At 46.4% G+C, this 26034-nt stretch overlaps 2 long non-coding RNA genes across 4 annotated transcripts; one reads left to right on the top strand and one right to left on the bottom strand.

Annotated features, from left to right (window-relative positions):
- Positions 1 to 5009: 5009 nt before the first annotated feature.
- On the top strand, positions 5010 to 14604 carry LOC128621780 (uncharacterized). Of its 3 annotated transcripts, none has more exons than XR_008388313.1 (7): positions 5010 to 6003; positions 7702 to 7895; positions 8217 to 8330; positions 11880 to 11993; positions 12549 to 12623; positions 12999 to 13094; positions 13181 to 14604. It is a non-coding gene; the product is annotated as an uncharacterized LOC128621780 (long non-coding RNA). The 3 variants fall into 3 exon arrangements; XR_008388312.1 differs by adding an exon at positions 11454 to 11539 and having other exon boundaries at positions 12549 to 13094; XR_008388311.1 differs by having other exon boundaries at positions 12549 to 13094.
- Positions 14605 to 15709: 1105 nt separating this feature from the next.
- LOC128621779 (uncharacterized) lies at positions 15710 to 16809 on the bottom strand. The gene is made up of 3 exons (XR_008388310.1): positions 16622 to 16809; positions 16207 to 16304; positions 15710 to 15799 (listed from the first exon to the last, which is right to left on the bottom strand). It is a non-coding gene; the product is annotated as an uncharacterized LOC128621779 (long non-coding RNA).
- Between the last annotated feature and the right edge of the window lie 9225 nt (positions 16810 to 26034).

The following is a 26034-nucleotide window of genomic DNA, read 5'->3' as shown; positions in this document are numbered from 1 at the left end:
CACACACACAGCCTTACACACACACACACACACACACACACACACACACACACCCATACCCCCCCACCCCCACACACACACCCATACACCCCCCCACACACCCACACCCACCAACCCATACACCCCCCCACACACACAGCCTTACTCACACACACACACCCATACACCCCCCCACCCACACACACCCACACACACCCATACCCCCCACACACACATACCCCCCCCCACACACACCCCCATACACCCCCCCCACACCCATACACCACCCCACACACACACCCATACACCCCCCCACACACACACCCACACACACCACTATACACACCCATACACACCCATACACACCCACCCACACTCACCCATACACCCCCCCCACACACACACACCCATACACCCCCCCCCACACCCACACCCACCAACCCATACACCCCCCCACACACACAGCCTTACTCACACACACACACCCATACACCCCCCCACCCACACACAACCACACACACACACACACACACACATACCCCCCCCACACACACACCCCCATACACCCCCCCCACACCCATACACCCCCCCACACACCCATACACCCCCCCCACACACACACCCACACAAACCACTATACACACCCATACACACACACCCACCCTCACCCATACACCCCCCCCCCACACACACACACAGCCTTACACACACACACACACACACACACACCCATACCCCCCCACCCCCACAAACACACCCATACACCCCCCCACGCACAGCCTTACTCACACGCACACACACACACACACACACAACCACACACACACACACCCATACACACCCATACACACACCTCCACACACACATACACACCCACACCCACATACACACACCCATACACCCCCCCACAATCCCACCAACCCATACACCCCCCACACACACAAACAGCCTTACTCACACACACACACACACACGCGCGCACCCATACACACACCCACACACAACCACACACACACCCACACCCACACACCCATACCCCCCCCACACACACAGCCTTACTCACACACACACACACACACACACACACACCCATACACCCCCCCACCCACCCACCCACACACACACACACACACACACACACTCCCCCCCCACACACACACATACCCCCCCCACACACACACCCACACACCCATACACCCCCCCACACACACCCACACCACCATACACACCCACACACACCCCTACACACCATACACACACACAAACACACACCCACACACCCCCCCACACCCCACACCCACCAACCCATACACCCCCCACACACACAGCCTTACTCACACACACACACACACACACACCCATACACCCCCCCCACCCACACACACACATACTCCCCCCCACACACACCCACACACCCATATACCCCCCCCCACGCTCATACACCCCCCCACACACACCCACACACCCATACACCCCCCCACGCTCATACACCCCCCCCACCACAACCCCACCCACCAACACACCCCTACACACCCATACATACACACCCACACTCACCCATACACCCCCCCCCACACACACAGCCTTACACACACACACACACACACACACACACACACCCATACCCCCACACACACACACCCATACACCCCCCCACACACCCACACCCACCAACCCATACACCCCCCCCCACACACAGCCTTACTCACACACACACATGCACACACACCCATACACCCCCCCACCCACACACAACCTTACTCACACACACACACACACCCACCCATACACCCCCCCACCCCACACACACACACACACCCACCCATACACCCCCCCACCACACACACCCATACACAACCACACACACACACACACACACACACACACACACACCCCCACCCACACACACCCATACCCCCCACCCCCCACACACACACACCCATACACCCCCCCACACACCCACACCCACCAACCCACACACACAGCCTTACTCACACACACACACACACACACACCCATACACCCCCCACCCACCACACACCCACACACACCCATACACAACCACACACACACACCACACACACACACCCATACCCCCCACCCACACACACCCATACACCCCCCCACACACCCACACCCACCAACCCATACACCCCCCCACACACACAGCCTTACTCACACACACACATGCACACACACCCATACACCCCCCCACCCACACACAACCACACACACACATACTCCCCCCCCCCCACACACACACCCCCCACACACCCATACACACCACCCACACCACCCCCTACACACCCATACACACGCACCCACACTCACCCATACACCCCCCCACACACATAGCCTTACTCACACACACACACACACCCACCCATACACCCCCCCACCCACACACACACACACACCCACCCATACACCCCCCCACCCCACACACACCCATACACAACCACACACACACACACACACACACACACACACCACACCATACCCCCCCACACACCCACACCCACCAACCCACACACACAGCCTTACTCACACACACACACACACACACACACACCCATACACCCCCCCACCCACACACACCCATACACAACCACACACACGCACCCACACTCACCCATACACCCCCCCACACACATAGCCTTACTCACACACACACACACACCCACCCATACACCCCCCCACCCACACACACACACACACCCACCCATACACCCCCCCACCCACACACACCCATACACAACCACACACACACACACACACACACACACCCATACCCCCCCCACACACCCACACCCACCAACCCACACACACAGCCTTACTCACACACACACACACACACACACACACACCCATACACCCCCCCACCCACACACACCCATACACAACCACACACACACACCCATACCCCCCCACCCACACACACCCATACACAACCACACACACACCCATACACCCCCCCCACACCCATACATCCCCCCACACCCATACACCCCCCCCACACACACACCCACACACACCCCCCCCCACACACACACCCACACACACCCCTATACACACCCATACACACACACCCACACTCACCCATACACCCCCCCCCACACACACAGCCTTACACACACACACACACACACACACACCCATACCCCCACACACACACACCCATACACCCCCCCACACACCCACACCCACCAACCCATACACCCCCCCCACACACAGCCTTACTCACACACACACATGCACACACACCCATACACCCCCCCACCCACACACAACCTTACTCACACACACACACACACCCACCCATACACCCCCCCACCCACACACACACACACACCCACCCATACACCCCCCCACCCACACACACCCATACACAACCACACACACACACACACACACACACACACACACACCCCCACCCACACACACCCATACCCCCCACCCCCACACACACACACCCATACACCCCCCCACACACCCACACCCACCAACCCACACACACAGCCTTACTCACACACACACACACACACACACCCATACACCCCCCACCCACACACACCCACACACACCCATACACAACCACACACACACACACACACACACACCCATACCCCCCCACCCACACACACCCATACACCCCCCCACACACCCACACCCACCAACCCATACACCCCCCCACACACACAGCCTTACTCACACACACACATGCACACACACCCATACACCCCCCCACCCACACACAACCACACACACACATACTCCCCCCCCCACACACACACACCCCCACACACCCATACACACCCACACACACCCCTACACACCCATACACACGCACCCACACTCACCCATACACCCCCCCACACACATAGCCTTACTCACACACACACACACACCCACCCATACACCCCCCCACCCACACACACACACACACCCACCCATACACCCCCCCACCCACACACACCCATACACAACCACACACACACACACACACACACACACAGCCTTACTCACACACACACACACACACACACACACCCATACACCCCCCCACCCACACACACCCATACACAACCACACACACACACCCATACCCCCCCACCCACACACACCCATACACAACCACACACACACCCATACACCCCCCCCACACCCATACATCCCCCCACACCCATACACCCCCCCCCACACACACACCCACACACACCCCCCCCCACACACACACCCACACACACCCCTATACACACCCATACACACACACCCACACTCACCCATACACCCCCCCCCACACACACAGCCTTACACACACACACACACACACCCATACCCCCCCACCCCCACACACACACCCATACACCCCCCACGCACAGCCTTACTCACACACACACGCGCACACACACACAGACACACACACACAGACACACACACCCATACACACCCACACCTATACACACCCATACACGCCCACACACGTATACACACACATACACCCCCCTCCCCCAAAACACACACACATCCATGGGCAATTTTGCATAGCCAATCCATCTTCCGGATGTTTTTTGGAGATAGGAGGAAACCGGATGAAACCCAACACTGTTCCACACACTAAAAACCCCATTCCCAGAATGAAGCATGGTGGTGGTAGTATCATGTTGAACATTATTCTTGGAACTCTTGGTTGCTTGTAGCTCCTGGATTGACACCTGCAGGATTGGGGGTTCAAATACATCTCCACCCTGTGTGCACAGAGTTTGCATGTTCTTTAGTGGTTTCCTCTTGATACTCTGGTTTCCTTCCCCAGTCCAAATCAGTTGTAGGCTGATTGGCATTTCCAAGTCGTCTGTAGTGTGTGTGTGTGTGTGTGTGTGTGTGTGTACTCGCAATCCTATTAATATGGGGACATGGGCCTGATTACACACCAATAAAGTGGGGACATTTTTGATTGTGGGGACCTAAAATCGAGTCCCCACAATACTAAGCGTTGCAGCATGTTTATTTCATCAAGTTGAACCCCCCCACCAAAAATCTCATTAGTCCTCAAAATTGACATTTACTCCTTAAAAGTGTGTGTGTGTGTATGGGGGGGCAGTCAAGTGTGTAAAGCCCCCTTTTGGCCAAAGACTGTAAAAACATTCGCGTTAGCACACTTGATGACCTAGTACAGCAATGCTGAACTCCGATTGGTTGAAACGGAAGAACTCCGATTGGTCAAACAGCAATCAATCACTGGAGCTTTGAGCCAATGAAGTAGTATGTGGTTAAATATCTCAGTTTAATGAGACGTCTGGAGTTAGGTGAATTAGCATCACACCAAAAATTTATGTGAGTTAATATTTATCATGACACGGAATGTTTTAAAAGCTTATACTACTAAGAGGGTTTATTAAATAAACTTTGTTGGAGTGTAAATTATTTTATTATTTAACATTTTACATTATGGTTTACATAGCATAGTGTTCTCAGTAATTAGCTAGTGTTAGTTAGCTAATGATTATTCTAGCTTGTTAGCTAGCTCAGCCTTGATGAGGCATTTAAATATATCAGTCCATTAATTTTACTAATGCTAGATTGTCTATTAATATTTAATGCACCTTCCATATAGATGCCTTCAGAATTTGTGAAGTCGTGAAACTTTTAATAAGGGTGAAAACGAGGTTTTGAAAATGAGTCAGAGGAAGAGTCCAATAAATGATGCTATTTTTCACATTACCACCGGTCGTGATAAAGCAGGGCTTGATGTCAAATACATTGATGCATTTAAAGGTGAGCAAACCATATAAATAAATAAACTTGGACTTATGGCGATAAAACAGTAGGTTAGTTAGCATGCTTTGTTATTCCTAAACAAGGCAGGGGAGTGTTTACCATGACGCACTTCACTAAAGGAGAGTTCGTGCTAGAATACAGAGGAGAGCTCATCAACTCTCTGGAAAGTAACAGAAGACATCGAATTTACCACAACAACTTGAAAGGATTTATGTTCGACTTCATCTGGCACGATAAATTCTGGACGTGAGTACTCATATATATTTCTTTATCCATTTCGGTAGTGTATGCGGTATGAGCTGCGGGGGTTTTAAATGCACAGTTAAAGTTTAGCTGTGAAAAAAGTTTTCCCTCGCCTCGCTTCACTAAGACATGGTCTGAGGGGAAATCGACTCGAGAGAATGATATTAGATTAGATTAGTTTATTAACAGTTTATTACTGTGACTCGTTAATATTTACATCCGGAGAAAGCTAACATTTATATATCCCCAGCGCCGATGTTTTGGTCGCGCGGGCGCCATTTTTAAATGCCTGCTCACAGTTTAGTCTGTGATTCACCTCGGTTCTGAATCGCGTTTTACAATAATATTGTCCGTTATCTGAAAAAAATATTTTAATAGTTTTTATCATATGCCTTTCGAGTGTTTTTCTTTTGTTAAATGTGTATCCGCATTCATCTGACGCGTGATTCAGGTGAGCTGCGCATCATAAATGCAGCACAGTGCCACTCGATTAGAATGAGGGTCCTGAACTGCTGTGCTGCGTGTCTGATGCGCAGCTCACCTGAATCACGCGTCAGACATTACCTTTATATCCAGTAGCATTTCGATTATCCAGCTCCATATGCCTCACATATCCTCATCTGTTTTACACAGGACAGCTATACTGTGCTTTGTAGTCATTTATTAGTTCACTACTATTTCTATTTAACAAAATGCCATGTTCATTAACTCAAAATGCATGATCAGGTGTGAGTTGTAGACACATTCTGTAGAGTTTAGAAGACTTGTCATTACTTAAAAGAGGAAGAAGGAAACTGTGGAGAATCTTAATAATAATAGTAGTAGTAATGGTTATTATTATTATTATGAACAACAATGACTACGTTTACATGGACAGCGGTAATCTAATTATTGACATTATTTTGAGTAAGACAGTATTGTGATTAAGGTGTTTACATGAGTTGCATTTAGAATATTCCTTTCATGATCCTGTGTCACATGTTATAGAACATAAATCGATTAACGGCACACGTCATTATGTCCCCACGCCATGCCAACCGACGTCCCTCCAGAATTTCACATATCGACATACAGTTCGTCTTCATTATGGAACCGTATACAGTTTTGGGTGTTAATTTTACAAAAGCTTCAAGTGCAGTTGATTATTAGTCATGCTATATGTGCAAATATACGACTGCTTGAAGCCGTGGGCTGCGTCCCAAACTGCGTACTTACCTACTATATAGCAGCTGATATATATGTATTTCACCTTCTATATACTGTAGTATGTAAGTACGCGGTTTGGGAAGCAGCCGTGCTCTCTTGTTTGCCGTAAAACGGCTGAGCGCTGCTGTGTGTGATCGTGTCCTGTCAAAAAACGTCCCGTCACGATGTTAATAGTGTGATTAAGGTGTATACATGTCTGTAATACACCTCGATAATGCAACTAAAACAGGAATATTCTACACGTCTCAATTCGTTTTGTGTTTACTTCGAGTATGACTTTAGCTGGATTAAGGTAATTAAAAATCGGGTTAATATTGGATTACTGTTGTCCATGTAAACGTATTGAGTGTCACTGTGACAAAGTATTAAATGTTTGGTTTTATTTGGGGTTTTTAATTCTGCAGCTATACACTTAAAATATTATTATAATTTTTTAAAAAGATTTTATTTTTGTTGGTCACTAAATAAAATGTCTTCTCTTTTGTTCAAATTCAGTATTGATGCTGCAAGGGATGATGGCACTCTTGGAAGACTGGTTAATGATGATCACATTAACCCCAACTGCAAAATGAAGAGAATCATTGTGAAAGGAAAGCCCCATTTGTGCCTTTTTGCTTTAAGAGACATAACACCTGGAGAGGAGGTCACATTATAATTATGGAGATGCTGATTGTCCCTGGAGGAGTAAAGTAAGAATGTTACTTCTTGTAGCAATCTTGGATAATTAGATGCCAAATAGTGAATGTATATGTATTTTTACAGCATCACTCCATTACATAACATTGTGGTTGAAGAATAAACTGATATTCTGAGCTTGTAGAGTGTGTAGGGATGGATGTAGAGTGTCTAGGGATGGATGTAGAGTGTGTAGGGATGTATGTAGAGTGTCTAGGGATGCTTAGAACAGTGCCGATCAGTCACTATATGGCACTGCTCACATGTTACATGCTGTTTCTGTAACAGGATTTACCCTCTACTTTTATATTTAATAGTGACTGTTATTGTTTCAGGGGACAAAGTGTGGAATGGATGCAAACAATAATCGTCTGGAGTCAGGTGCTACCTCTGGAGATGTTACCCAGTGCACCCAACATTCACAACAGAAATCTGCTTCCCACATCGAGGTAATTAAACTGCTTTAATTCATGCGAGTTCCAAACAGTAAATGCTACATTGAGGGGAAAAAAGTATTTGATCCCCTGCTGATTTTGTACGTTTGCCCACTGACAAAGAAATGATCATTCTATAATTTTAATGGTAGATTTATTTGAACAGTGAGAGACAGAATAACAACAAGAAAATCCAGAAAAACGCATGTCAAAAATGTTATAAATTGATTTGCATTTTAATGAGGGAAATAAGTATTTGACCCCTCTCAATCAGAAAGATTTCTGGCTCCCAGGTGTCTTTTATACAGGTAACGAGCTGAGATTAGGAGCACACTCTTAAAGGGAGTGCTCCTAATCTCAGCTTGTTACCTGTATAAAAGACACCTGTTCACAGAAGCAAGCAATCAATCAGATTCCAAACTCTCCACCATGGCCAAGACCAAAGAGCTCTCCAAGGATGTCAGGGACAAGATTGTAGACCTACACAAGTCTGGAATGGGCTACAAGACCATTGCCAAGCAGCTTGGTGAGAAGGTGACAACAGTTGGTGCGATTATTCGCAAATGGAAGAAACACAAAAGAACTGTCAATCTCCCTCGGCCTGGGGCTCCATGCAAGATCTCACCTCGTGGAGTTGCAATGATCATGAGAACAGTGAGGAATCAGCCCAGAACTACACGGGAGGATCTTGTCAATGATCTCAAGGCAGCTGGGACCATAGTCACCAAGAAAATAATTAGTAACCCACTACGCCGTGAAGGACTGAAATCCTGCAGCGCCCGCAAGGTCCCCCTGCTCAAGAAAGCACATATACATGCCCGTCTGAAGTTTGCCAATGAACATCAGAATGATTCAGAGGACAACTGGGTGAAAGTGTTGTGGTCAGATGAGACCAAAATGGAGCTCTTTGGCATAAACTCAACTTGCCGTGTTTGGAGGAGGAGGAATGCTGCCTATGACCCCAAGAACACCATCCCCACCGTCAAACATGGAGGGGGAAACATTATGCTTTGGGGGTGTTTTTTCTGCTAAGGGGACGGGAAAACTTCACCGCATCAAAGGGACGATGGACGGGGCCATGTACCGTCAAATCTTGGGTGAGAACCTCCTTCCCTCAGCCAGGGCATTGAAAATGGGTCATGGATGGGTATTCCAGCATGACAATGACCCAAAACACATGGCCAAGGCAACAAAGGAGTGGCTCAAGAAGAAGCACATTAAGGTCCTGGAGTGGCCTAGCCAGTCTCCAGACCTTAATCCCATACAAAATCTGTGGAGGGAGCTGAAGGTTCGAGCTGCCAAACGTCAGCCTTGAAACCTTAATAACTTGAAGAAGATCTGCAAAGAGGAGTGGGACAAAATCCCTCCTGAGATGTGTGCAAACCTGGTGGCCAAGTACAAGAAACGTCTGACCTCTGTGATTGCCAACAAGGGTTTTGCCACCAAGTACTAAGTCATGTTTTGCAGAGGGGTCAAATACTTATTTCCCTCATTAAAATGCAAATCAATTTATAACATTTTTGACGTGTTTTTTCTGGATTTTCTTGTTGTTATTCTGTCTCTCACTGTTCAAATAAATGTACCATTAAAATTATAGAATGATCATTTCTTTGTCACTGGGCAAACGTACAAAATCAGCAGGGGATCAAATACTTTTTTCCCCTCACTGTACATCTGCACAATGTATTCTGCCAATGTAGGCAGTGGAGTGCTCAGTTATGAGCTTTATGCAGTGCTGCTCCTTAAACTTGCTCCTTAAACTTGCTCAGTTATGAGCTTTATGCAGTGCTGCTCCTTAAACTTGCGATGCATATACTAACACCTTCTGCTTTTCTCCTGTGGACTTTGCTCACCTACCTCATATACTTCAGCCATGACAACGCTATGAGATATCACACCTCAACCAGGCTATGCATTTGCTCGTTGACCCATCCATCTCAGAGCTGCACCCCAGCTGTGCTATGTATTTTCCAAACCTAATTTCATGTACTTTTACCAGGGTTGCCTTAATACTGTTGCAAGATGCCCCCTCTCCTACCTTCTCAGCCACTGCTTCACTGCCACGTGGTGACTGGTCTGTGTTATGCGTGTCATATTCCTGGTTTTGTATACTGTAAATGTTTCATTTTCAGATCCATGTCAGCACTGCTACAATATGCCCTCTCATCTAACTACTCAGCAGCGACACCAGTGCATTACTGCAACTTAGTTATGTTGTTTGACTGCTAATCCTAATTTACTTTACTCCAACTACTTCTTTTCTAGCGCCCCATTAATGATGCTGAGGGATGTCGCTGACCTTGCCACAGTCTTGTACCTCAGCTATGCACTTTTTACTAATGCAAATTTTTTTTGCAGCTGTAACGCTGCACCTTCACTGTGCTTTAAGTCTACGAATACTAATCTCATTGCCTCCAACTCCTTAACACTGCTACACAGAAGCTATTTCTCTCTTACTGTTGCTGTTCCACAGCTCCATTTCACATAGTGTTATGCCAGTATTAGGGACCCTCCATTTGTGTTTATCTCTTTTGGGACCAGCCTCTAGAGTACCTAAATAACTTCTAGCAATCGCTTTCACTGCTATCAGTTTACTGCTCTTGGCCTGCTGACCCAACAGCTGGACATAGATTCTGTAAAGGTCCAGTACATTGCTTTGTAAAATGCATTCACGGTCCACCCTATGCTATCTTTGTGTGTCCAGTCTTGTAACCCTTGCTACCAACACTTGTTTGTAACTTGAAAGTTTAGCTGAATCCAGGATCATGGAAAGCTCTTTTTAAAAAAAGCTCAGGTTATCAGTTTTATGCCCATTTTTCTGTTCTGCAATCTGTCCTTTTTATTAACATACTGTAAATGTGTGGTTAAACTAGCAAATGGGATTATTAATGTACATGGGTATGAAACAGCTTTTTATATGTATTTTTTAACATGGTAAATGTTATGTCTCTACAATGTACACCAGGTCCCCACAAGATACCTACTTTAAAATGTTCTCTTTTTTTCTACAGATGTCTTCTTTGCTTGGTGTGTTTTAGCCTAAAATACTTTCTACAACTTTGTACTTTTCAGCTTAGTTATGGTATACCAACATACTTTTACTTTTGGGCTTATTAGTTACTGTTTTGCCTATTTCAGGTGACAGAAAGTGGAATAGAGGTGCCTCTGGAGATGATCATCATTGCACCCAACATTCACAGGATGAGTCTACATTCTGCAATCTGGTATGGAACTGCTTTTTAATGTATTTTATCACATAGTAAACGTTACATCCCCACAATGTACATTGTACTCTACCAGTGTTTGCAAAGAGTGATTTCAATTGACAATTGAAGTGGTACCCCTCCCCCACTGGGTCCCCACACTGTCTTTTAACATGAAACTTTACACCAGGTCCCCACAAGATGCCTAATTTAACATGTCTTTTTTTTCTACAAATATCTTTTTTGCTTGGTGTGTTTTAGCCTAAATTACTTTCTACAACTTTACACTGTTCAGCTTAGTTATGGTATACCAACATACTTTTACTTTTGGGCTTATTAGTTACTGTTTTGCCTATTTCAGGTGACAGAAAGTGGAATAGAGGTGGACAGTAATCGTTTGGAGTCAGATGGTGCCTCTGGAGATGATCATCATTGCACCCAACATTCACAGCATGAGTCTTCATTCTGTAATCTGGTATGGAACTGCTTTTTTTAATATATTTTATAACATAGTAAACGTTAAGTCCCCGCAATGTACATTGTACTATACCAGTGTTTTCAAAGACACTGGGTCCCCACACTGTCTTTTAACATGAAACTTTACACAATACAGTTACGTGTGTTTATCTTTGTTTAGCAAAACCCTTGTTTTCTACACATTAAATTTTATTTACTTAATTACTTAATAAATTAGTTAATTGTACTTTTAGGATTAATTGTGATTTGGGGTGGTTTCAGGTGACAAGTATAATAGGTGAAAAAAGTCATCATCTGGAATCTGATCTTACCGCTGGAGATGATCAGCAGCAAAAGTCTGCAGTCTTAGTTCAGGAAGAACATTTTGTGTTTATCGCTTTATGCAGTATGTGCCAAAAGTAGCCTTGCTGGCTTAATAAGAAAAGCTCAAATGTAACCAAAAGGCAAATAATTTTTTCCCCCACTTATTTTACACTAATGTATTTTAAATATGAAATCGTTTGAAGTCTCATTACATTTTGTATTCTATCATTTGTTTGTTTTTTTAACTCAGCAGGTGCCAGATGAAACATTTGCTGATGACCAGTATTGTATACCGCAGTCACAAGTGGAAACAAGCACTCCTCAGGTTGGATAAATTGTCACTTTTCTGAATATAAAAAGTGGACCTTTTTAATTAGTACTTAATTCGGTGAAACACCAGATATGATGGGTGTCTACTCCAGTGAAAAGCCTGTGATGTGGGCGGCTCCAAACTAGGTTTTATCTATTGATAGGGCAAGTATGGTATATGGGACACGGAAGGTTAGCTAGGCCTTTCTATAATCCCTAATGGCTTGGTACATGTAGACAACATCTTAACTTGTATAATTGTATCCACAACCACCTAGAAACACCATAGTGACCACATTTTAAGCTCCACAATCACTGTATTCTTCAGAAAATGCACAATCTGTAGTTAGGATGCATTCAAAAAGAGTGCACTTGTTCTGTGTTTAAGTAGATATTGAACCAGAACTGAAACCATCGACAGAGCAAGCCCAGAAAACCTCATCTGAGCAAGCAACAGAATCAACCAGTACCACATCTGTTCCCAAAGGTATTGTCTGATAAACAAACATGATTGTTTTCATGAAATTGAAAGACATTATATGTTTTGAGTAACTTTGTCTTGCATTTGTTCAGGTGTTAAGGTGGTAAAGAAAAAGAAATGGGAGACCAGTGAAGTGAAAGCAGTTGAAAAACATCTGTACAGGTTCATAAAAACTTGCACAGTGCCAGGAAAAAAACATTGTGAGGCCTGTATTAAAGCTGAGCCTGTTGCACTGAAAGGCAGGGATTGGTTGTCCGTTAAGTTCTTTGTAAAAAATAGAATCACTGCCCTTAAAAGGAAAATGTAACCCAGAAAAAGTCTGCATGGTTTCATTTGGTTTTATTTGCACAGATCATTGGTAGTTTTAGTTTATTATTATTATTAAGTTTATGGCTTGAATTTTGTATTGTACAATTTAATTTTTTCTACTTTTTTACATTTCATTTATGAGAAACTTTTTTTGAGTGTTAATTAGTAACTGCCTGAAAATACTATCTGTTCAAAAATACTGCAATGCAAATGGCAAAATGTTTCAGATTAAAATAAAAGACATGTTATTCATGTGACTTAATCAATTATCTTGGAAATATGCATTATAGCACCTTCCCAATTGTTTGTAAATTGCGTCCCCAGATTGTTCACAAGTACCTACAATTTAGAAATACCAGAATAATAATGTGTGTGTGTCCGCTCGTCCTCAAAAGTTTGGTCTACCAGAAATTGTCCCCAGAATGTGGAAAAATGTCACATTGCTTTATTGACGTTTTTTCATTAATTTGAAGTGACAGACGTCTTTACAGCTTCAACAGAAACACGAATCTGTCTTTGGTTTGCTCCTAAACCTTTTAGAAATACGGGTCCCCGCATTGGAGGATCCAGCATGTAGTCCCCAATATAGACTTGCACAAGTGTGTGTGTGTGTGTGTGTGTGTGTGTGTGTGTGAGAGAGTGTGCCCTGCGATGGGTTGGCACCCCGTCCAGGGTTGCTCCTCCTTGACCCTGTGTAGAATAAGTGGTACGATGGATGGATGGTTGGATGGATTTCCTATGTTTGACAGTAGATGGTGCAATTTAGTAAGACAATGAATCAGTGGACTTCTGCATGCTACTATGATGACAGCTCAAACATCTGCTCAACAAGTTACTGGATTTGTCATTAGGGACTTTTTTTGGGGGGGAAAAAAGACTGAAGGGGTCTAAAAATTTGCCAAACCTAGCGACTGCCAGGGAGCCCATTAGCTGTAAAATAAATAAAATAATTTATGAAACTAATCCTTGCATTCAACTATTAGGCTCATTATTTAAATTTATATTACATTATTTGGGATCTTACTGGAGCCATAGAACGTTTTCTTCCTGAACAGAACAAATTAGGTGACGTGTTTTTGACTCCTTAAGAGTTATCAAAGCCATAACGTGGCCAGTAGAGTACTTCAAACCCCCAACCCAAGCCACAATTAAAGAAAAGGGAGAGTGAAATAATTGTGGTGAGAGGTCAGTGGCCTGATTAAAAGAAAAAAAATCAACATTGTTTTTAAAATTGTATAAAAGCAGGAGCCACGACTGTCTTAAATCAGATCTTCCACAGACCATCTCGGCTTTGCTGCTTTTTTAAAATAAAGTCTTTAAATCGGTACATTTTAGCCGGACATTTTAGCTCAGACCTGATTCTAATTGAAAGAAACGTTTGCTTAGTGATGGCACGTTTTCTGTCATTACTCGCTGGAAAAGAAAGAGTGATATAGTATACAATAACACTGTAGTCTGTTGGGTGAAGTCTGGAAGTGCAGTATGTGAGCATCCTCTCCATCACTACTCGGAGTGCGTCTTCATCCAAACATATGTTACATTTCAAAACAAAACAAGAAAAGAAAAGGAATTTGAGAAGTGAGACAAGAAGAGGTGAGATTGGAAATCATTATAATGTGTTGCAGAGGAGAAAGGAGGCTGATTAAATGCTGAACTTTATTGATAAATGTGAAAGCAGGAAACAGTTTTAGCAATTTTTTTTTTTTAATTAACATTTGTGGCTAATTTTTTAAGTCATTTCATGCCATTTAAAGGCAGGTACTTGATCAAGTTGCCATGGAAAGCACGTTACACATGATATAGCTTAGCAATGAGGCTAATTCTGCATACACCTCTGATCAACATTATTATTGTTTACGCAGCGAGTGCATGGTCTTGCATCACAGCGATAGACTGGAATGATATCATTTATAACCCTTATATTATTTTCCCATGCAGGATGACGTACATCATGATCCCAAACCCGATTAAAAACAAATGCTTTTGGACCGTTGTGGTTTTGGAACTGCCTCCTAAGTGCATGTATGATACTGTAGGGTCCGTTAGGTGTTGAGCAGGTTTGCACACAGGGGGAGTTCCGGGTGAAGAAAACCGCGCAGCCATCAGGATTTGAATCCAGGAGGGTTTTCATGAGTGGGTTGGGTGTTAATCTACTGGACATGGAATTAATCAGCAACAGATACTCAGAGTGGTAGTTGTTGTTCTGTGAATGAGGGATTGGTTTTGGTCTGGCACCAATCAGCTGAACACCTTTGTAAATTTTATCAGTACCATTCATGTCATCTTTCACTCTCTCTGCGTTATTATCATGTGGGAGGAAGTTCTGGTCAGGAAGAGCTACTTGATCACAATATCTACGTGGGACATTAATGCCCAAAGCATACTGATAATTACCTCCATACCTAAAACATGAAAAAAGAGAGACAATAAAATAGATACATGAGTCTCATATATGTCACAAAAAAACATCAATAAACTACACTCTTCAAGGTTCTATTGGATAATTAAGGATTCTTAGCTTCAAAAAGGTTCTAATTGGAGAGGTAAACACTTTTACAATTTGCAGTTAAATCTTGTTAAGCATTGGTCAGTCTAGCAGTAGGTATAAGCATATATAGTATATGCTATATTTATATAAATGGATAATCCACTGTTAGCTAGCTGTACATCAGTTACTAGATACTAACGATATCCAGTTACACATTTAGCTATGGCAATTGTTTTGTATTTTAAAAATATATCTCAACATTCCACCATGACCTTAGTTATTATCGATCAGCTCTACAGACAAAACATAAATGTATCTTACTTGTTATGAAGGGAGTTGATGATGTTATAGAGATTGGCCACCCCTGAAGCTGAATGGAGCAGAAAGAGCAGGATGAATCCCAACGCTCCAGAACACACCTGATCAAAACACACACCAAACATCTTCATCAATAAAAACGTGATTTTACAGTCTACAGTGGTGCTGAAACCCAGGACCAAGAGGACCAAGTGCTTCTTGACCTGCACAGTGAGCAGCACAAAAATGCAACAAAAGCACTATGTTAAATAGAGAGGATAAGATGAAAAAGTCCAGGTGCTGCAGTGTATTTCAGTAATAAATGAACAGGTAGTAAAAGATATTGAATGTAGCACACAAAATTCCTTCAGAGAGGATGGAATCTAATTACGCATCCTGTATTGAACAGACGCTTTCACACTTAACTTACACAACTCACCATCTCGTCTCTTGTTCAAAACACTGCAGAAGTAAGAGTAAGGATGCCCACTGGAGCCTTTCTCATCAGACACTACTGCTCAGAACAAATATATGAGCAACTTTATACTGATCGTGACTCCGCCTCCTCTTTAAAGAAAACACTTTCACCCTTATATCCGCAAATGGCTGTTATTGCTGATGCAGTATTAAACACGTACATGTGTTCATTTGAAGTGCTTAACCTTGTCCTCGTTTTGCAGTGTTACAACCTGGAACAGAAACTGGGGGTAAATGTCGTGAATCTAGACAACAACAAAAAAGGCCTTAATACTGAAGTGTGGCAATATGTAGCTAGGACATTAATGCCCACAGCATCCTGAGCATCATGTCCATACTGAGTATGAACTCCATAGCTAAAACATGGTAAATAATAATAATAATACTAATAAAATATAAATAAATAAAGTGGAACAATAAAATTGATACATGAGGATACCAGAGGAAAAATTAACAAAGTAATCGTTTTGTAAGAGTGTAATATTTAATTAGATAAAATTTCTATTTAGTTTAGTTTTTTTTTTAAGAAATGATGTACAGGGTCTCCAGAAAAGTCAGGAACCAATAAGAGTAACACTACATATATCTAATTTTGTATCTATTATTTACAAAATATGCTCTATGTGTTCACGCTTCGGCTCTTTGAACATTTCTCAGCCACTGTATCATGTTTTTGCAGATTTTGCTCAACATATTCAGATTTTTCGGATTTTTCTAGTGTTGGGTCTGAGTCCACCTTTGTCGAGTTCGAGTCGAGACCGAGTCCAAAAGAGGCCGAGCTGGACTCAAGTCCTTAATGGTCGAGTCCGAGTCAAGTCCGGCCGAGTCCAGACAGTAATTAAATTGAAAAAAATTTGAAATTGCAATTGTGAACTCAACACTGAGCTGTTAAATTAATATATTAATGGACTGAAGGACAGTCGATTCGAAGATTCTGGAAAGGAACCTCATGCCTCACTGAATAAACACTACCAAGCATCGGTTGTCACCTGATAGCGGGTTTCGGGAGGGAAGACATTTTTAATGAAACCTGGGAGATTTCTGTCCCTCCATTTAAGTACACAGACACTGCCCAAGTAAGTGTTTAGCTATGCAAGTTGTTTCGTCTTCGTTTTTTGTTTTTTTAAAATAAAGTTCTTTCTCTAAAACCTTAAAAACCAGCCACTAGCCACATCCTCTATTTAACAGACTCTTGTGCTTACAAGGTTCACACTTAATTTACACGTCTTACCATCTCTTCTCAGGTTGGAAACTGCAGAGGAAGTTGAGACTGAAGATGTACACTTGAGCCTTTACTTCTGTTTACTCAACAGAAACTCCTGCTTGTAAGTAAATTGAGTGAAGTTATACTGGGCAGCAGATCAGTGTTATTGTTATTCTGCAATATTAAAAAAAAGTGCATGTGTAGATGTACAGTGAAATGCAGGTTCACTTAAATTTCTGCATTTTAAAGTGTTACAACCTGAAAATGAAATGGACTTAAAGTAAATCGTGTCATGATTGTAGACAAAGTAGCCCTGAATATTGACATTGGGGAAAAATCGATATATTTAGTCAAAATTATGTACAAATTTAGAAGAAATAAAGCTCCGCTTTGCTGAGCTTTGATGAACATTAGCCGGGCTTGTTGATAACTTTTTGGAAACGCCCCATGGTGTTCATCAATCCGCAATAAAACAAACAGTCTGCAAATGGAGGGAATTATCCATAAGAGTGACCTTCCCACAAACCTCACAAGCGCACATGCTGAAGGAGGGGAAAACAAACCCAAGGAGAGCACCAAAAGTCCAGCAGTAAGCTCTAGAATTTGAGACCTCTGTTCATGTGTAGTATAAGAACGGTACTCAACAAGAAGAGCATTAATGAAAGGACACCACAGAGACCTGGAAGTACAATAACATAATGCTTCTGAGACAAGATTCTTTGGACAAATACCATCATTCAGTAAGTGCTTTATCCTCGTCAGGTTCATGGTGGTCCAGAGCTGGAACACTAGGCATGAAGCTGGAATACGTCCTGCTTAGTACACGAGTCCATTGCAGGGGCCCATGCACACCCCCCCACCCCACACACACACCCCCCACCCACCCACACCCATACACCCCCCACCCACCCACACCCATACACCCCCACACACCCACACCCCCCCACACCCATACACCCCCCACACACACCCCCCACACCCACACACACCCCCACACCCATACCCCCCCCCACACACACCCACACCCACACATCCATACACCCCCCCCACACACACCCACACCCACACACCCATACACCCCCCCACACACACCCATACACCCCCCCCCCACACACACACACCCACACACGCCCCTATACACACCCATACACACCCATACACACACACCCACACACAGCCTTACACACACACACACACACCCATACTCCCCCACCCCCTCACACACACCCACCAACCCATACACCCCCCACACACAGCCTTACTCACACACACACACCCACACACAACCCCCCCCACACACACACACACACACCCATACCCCCCACACACACAGCCTTACTCACACACACACACACACAACCACACACACACACACCCATACCCCCCCCCCCCCCACACACACACATACCCCCCCACACAACCACACACCCATACACACCCCTATACACACCCATACACACACCCACACTCACCCATACACCCCCTGTTGGCTCAAATTTAGCCTATTACCCAAAAACACTTAAAATTCAACATAGAAGCCAATACTCACATCTACCTCTGAGCCCAGTTGGAGATAGAAAAAAATACACCAGCCGTGAGTGAGAAGAAGCAAGGGTCCAGCTTTATTGTTCCATTCCACCACACGAGATCCACACCGATGAGAATTCTCAGAAGTGATCCCAATACCCTGAGCTTAAGCTCCAGTATTTATACTGTATTTACACATTAAATAACCCATATGTTTCAAGAAGACTATGATCTCACTACCAATAGGGTTAAAAAAGAGCTCATTTACCTTACTCTTATGTTCCAGAAAAGGGCTATTTCACTTACACATAGAATTGAAACCAGGGGTTTTAATTTACACATAAAATCAGAACCCAGGCATTTCTAATAACCCAGAAAATAAAAACCCGGAGTTTTTAGTTACTCAGAGAATCAGAAACCAGAGTTTTGAATTACACAGAGAATCAGAAACCAGAGTTTTGAATTACCCAGGGAATCAAAACCAGAGAATTTGAATAACCCGTAAAATAGAAAGTGGACAAGACTAAACAATCTAGAGTGACCTTGGTCTTACTGTTATCTCGCGGGGGGGCAGCTTGACTCAGCCACCCTTATAAATGGCTCCTCATGGTTCTTTCTTAAAATTAAGGCCTTCCTTGCGAGACAAGAACCCTCACCATTTGAGTCATGAGTAAGTTTACATTTTCCTGTATTTCTAGTTTATAATTTATTTTCATATTTGCACTATATTTCTTATTTTATATATATTTATACTACTTGAAAAGCGGTTTACTGTACTTCCAACTTCTTAATATCATTACAGTTCTACTGTCCTGCATATCCTACTATTCTGTTTTTTTATAGAGAGTTTCTCTATTACTATAAGATATTATTAAAGTTATTCATGTGTGTGTATGAGAAAGAGAGAGTGTGTGTGTATGTTGTGTCTACTTGCCCGCCCTTGACTGTACGAGCGTGTGTGTGTGTGTGTATTAGCCCTCCTCAGCTCAGCTCGTATACCTCTTTTTGACTTTTTTGACTACTACTGCTCTTAAAGATCTTTAAAGTGTAATTCCAATTTGTCAATGTCCGCCTAATCCCGCTTCTATGTGTCTAGGTCCCCGTCTTTTCTTCTTCTCCCCTTTGCTGGATGCTAGGTCTCCCTTATGTTTATTTTATGACATTTTTTATCCACAACACCCCCCACACACACAGCCTTACTCACACACACACACACACACACACACACCTATACACCCCCCCACCCACACACACACACACACACACACACACACACACACCTATACACCCCCCCACCCACACACACAACCGTACTCCCCCCCCCCCACACACACACCCACACACCCACACACACACCCCCACACCCATACACCCCCCACACACACACCCATACACCCCCCCTACACACACCCACACACCCACACACACCCCTATACACACCCATACACACACTCACCCATACACCCCCCCCACACAGCCTTACACACACACACACACACACACAACCACACACACACACACACACCCATACACACCCACACCTATAGACACCCACACACACCCACACCCACACACCCACACCCACACACCCATACACCCCCCCACACCCACACATACATACCCCTCCCACACACACCCACACCCACACACCCATACACCCCCCCACACACCCATACACCCCCCCACACACACACACACACCCACACACCCCTATACACACCCATACACACACAACCACACTCACCCATACACCCCCCCCACACACACAGCCTTATACACACACACACACCCATACACCCTCCACACACCCACACCCACCAACCCATACACCCCCCCACACACACAGCCTTACTCACACACACACACACACACACACACACACACACACACACACACACCCATACACCCCCCACCCACCCACACACACGAATACACACATACACACACCTCCACACACACATACACACCCACACACACACACCCATACCCCCCCAACACACACACCATACACACACACACACCCATACACCCCCCCCACACACCCATACACAACCACACACACACCCATATACACACACACACACACACACACCCATCCATACACACACAGCCTTACACACACCCATACACCCCCCACACACCCATAGACCCCCCCCCACACCCACACCCACACACCCACACACACCCCTATACACACCTATACAACCCCCCACACACCCATACACCCCCCCACACACACACACCCACACCCACACACCCATACACCCCCCCACACACCCATAAACCCCCCCCACACACACACCCACACACACCCCTATATACACCCATACACACCCATACACCCTCCACCCACACACAACCACACACACACACCCATACCCCCCCCCACCCACACACACGAATACACACACACACCCACACACACATACACACCCACACACACACACCCATACCCCCCCAACACACACACCCATGCACCCCCCACACACCCATACACATCCACACGCACACCCACACACACACCCATACATACACACACAGCCTTACACACACACACACACACCCATACACCCCCCCACACACCCATACACAAACAGCCATATACTCACATACACACAGACACACATCCATACACACACAGCCTTACACACCCATACACACACAGCCTTACACACCCATACACCCCCCCCCACACACACACAAACACACCCATACCCCCCCCACACACCCCACACACACCCCATACACACCCATACACACACACCCACACTCACCCATACACCCCCCCCCCACCCACCAACCCATACACCCCCCCCCACACACAGCCTTACTCACACACACACACACACCCATACACCCCCCCCACCCACACTCATCCACACACAACCACACACACACACACACCCATACTCCCCCCCACCCACACACACCCACACACAACCACACACACCTCCACACACACACACACACACACCCATACCCCCCCAACATACACACCATACACACACACACCCATACACCCCCCCCACACACCCATACACACACCCATACACACACACACCCATCCATACACACACAGCCTTACACACACACACACACACACACCCATACACCCCCCCCACACACCCATACACACACACAGCCATATACACACACACACACACACACACCCATACACAAACAGCCTTACACACACACACACACCCATACACACACAGCCTTACACACACACACACACACCCATACACACACAGCCTTACACACACACACACCCATACACACACAGCCTTACACACCCATACACACACAGCCTTACACACACACACACCCATACAGACACAGCCTTACACACACACACACCCATACACACACAGCCTTACACACACACACACCCATACACACACACACCGATACACACACCCATACACCCCCCCACACACACAGCCTTACTCACACACACACACCCATACACCCCCCCACCCACACACACCCACACACAACCCCACACACACACACACACACACACACACACACACCCATACTCCCCCCCACTCACACACACCATACACACACCTCCACACACACACATACACACCAACACACACACACCCATACCCCCCCACACACACAGCCTTACTCACACACACACACAACCACACACACACACACACCCATACTCCCCCCCCACACACACATACCCCCCCACACAACCACACACACACACACCCCCACACACCCATACACACCCCTATACACACCCACACACACCCATACTCACCCATACACCCCCCCACACACACAGCCTTACTCACACACATACACACCCACACACACACACCCATACCCCCCCAACACACACACCCATACACTGCCCCACACACCCATACACATCCACACGCACACCCACACACACACACCCATCCATACACACACAGCCTTACACACACACACACACACACACCCATACACCCCCCCACACACCCATACACAAACAGCCATATACTCACATACACACAGACACACATCCATACACACACAGCCTTACACACCCATACACACACAGCCTTACACACTCACACACCCATACACCCCCCCCCACACACACACAAACACACGCATACCCCCCCACACACACCTCATACACACCCACACACACCCACACTCACCCATACACCCCCCCCACACACACACACCCATACCCCCCAACCCCACACCCACCAACCCATACACCCCCCCCCACACACAGCCTTACTCACACACACACCCATACACCCCCCACCCACACACAACCACACACACACACACACACACACCCATACTCCCCCCCATCCACACACAACCACACACACACACACACACACCCATACTCCCCCCCACCCACACACACCCACACACACACAGACACACACCCATACCCCCCCAACATACACACCATACACACACACACCCATACACACACACACCCATCCATACACACACAGCCTTACACACACACACACACACACACACCCATACACTCCCCCCACACACCCATACACACACACAGCCATATACACACACACACACACCCATACACACACCCATACACACACACACACACACACACCATACACACACAGCCTTACACACACACACACCCATACACACACAGCCTTACACACACACACACCCATACACACACAGCCTTACACACACACACACACACCCATACACACACAGCCTTACACACACACACACACACACCCATACATACACAGCCTTACACACACACACACCCATACACACACACACCGATACACACACCCATACACCCCCCACACACACAGCCTTACTCACACACACACACCCATACACCCCCCCACCCACACACACCCACACACAACCACACACACACACACACACCCCCATACTCCCCCACACACACAGCCTTACTCACACACAACCACACACACACACACACACACACCCATACTCCCCCCCCCACACACACACACATACCCCCACACACAACCACACACACACACACCCCCACACACCCATACACACCCCTATACACACCCATACACACCCATACACACACCCACACTCACCCATACACCCCCCACACACACAGCCTTACTCACACACACACACACACACACACACACCTATACACGCCCCCACCCACACACACCCACACACACGCACACACACACACACACACACACACACACACACCCATACTCCCCCCCCCACACACACACCCACACACCCATACACCCCCCCACACACACCCATACACCCCCCCCTACACACACCCACACACACCCCTATACACACGAATACACACACACCTCCACACACACATACACACACACCCATACCCCCCCAACACACACACCATATACACACACACACCCATACACCCCCCCACACACCCATACACACCCACACACACACCCATACACACACACACACACACACACCCATCCATACACACACAGCCTTACACACACACACGCACACACACACCCATACACCCCCCCACACACCCACACACCCCCCCACACACACCCATACACCCCCCCCACACACCCATACACCCCCCCCACAGACACCCACACACCCACACCCACACACCCACACACACCCCTATACACACCCATACAACTCCCCACACACCCACACACCCACACCCACACACCAACTACACACCCACACACCCATAAACCCCCCCCCACTCACACACCCACACACACCCCTATATACACCCATACACACCCATACACCCCCCACCCACACACACCCACACACAACCACACACACACACACCCACACACACACACCCATACCCCCCCAACACACACACCCATACCCCCCCAACACACACACCATACACACACACACACCCATACACCCCCCCACACACCCATACACACCCACACACACACCCATACACACACACACACACACACCCATCCATACACACACAGCCTTACACACACACACGCACACACACACCCATACACCCCCCCACACACCCATACACCCCCCCACACACACCCATACACCCCCCCCACAGACACCCACACACCCACACACACCCCTATACACACCCATACAACTCCCCACACACCCACACACCCACACCCCCCCACACCCACACCCACACACCCCCCACACACCCACACACCCATAAACCCCCCCCACACACACACCAACATATACACCCATACACACCCATACACCCCCCACCCACACCCAACCACACACACACACACACACACACCCATACTCCCCCCCCACCCACACACACGAATACACACACACCCACACACACATACACACCCACACACACATACACACCCACACACACACACCCATACCCCCCAACACACACACCCATACACCCCCCCCACACACCCATACACATCCACATGCGCACACACACACACACCCATCCATACACACACAGCCTTACACACACACACACCCATACACCCCCCCACACACCCATACACAAACAGCCATATACTCACATACACACAGACACACATCCATACACACACAGCCTTACACACCCATACACACAGCCTTACACACTCACACACCCATACACCCCCCCACACACACACACAAACACACCCATACCCCCTCCCACACAC

Source organism: Ictalurus furcatus, chromosome 17 (assembly GCF_023375685.1).
Source record: "Ictalurus furcatus strain D&B chromosome 17, Billie_1.0, whole genome shotgun sequence".
In the NCBI taxonomy this organism is placed as follows: domain Eukaryota; kingdom Metazoa; phylum Chordata; class Actinopteri; order Siluriformes; family Ictaluridae; genus Ictalurus; species Ictalurus furcatus.
Note: the sequence above shows the minus strand (reverse complement) of the source record. Positions and strands in the feature narration are given on the sequence as shown.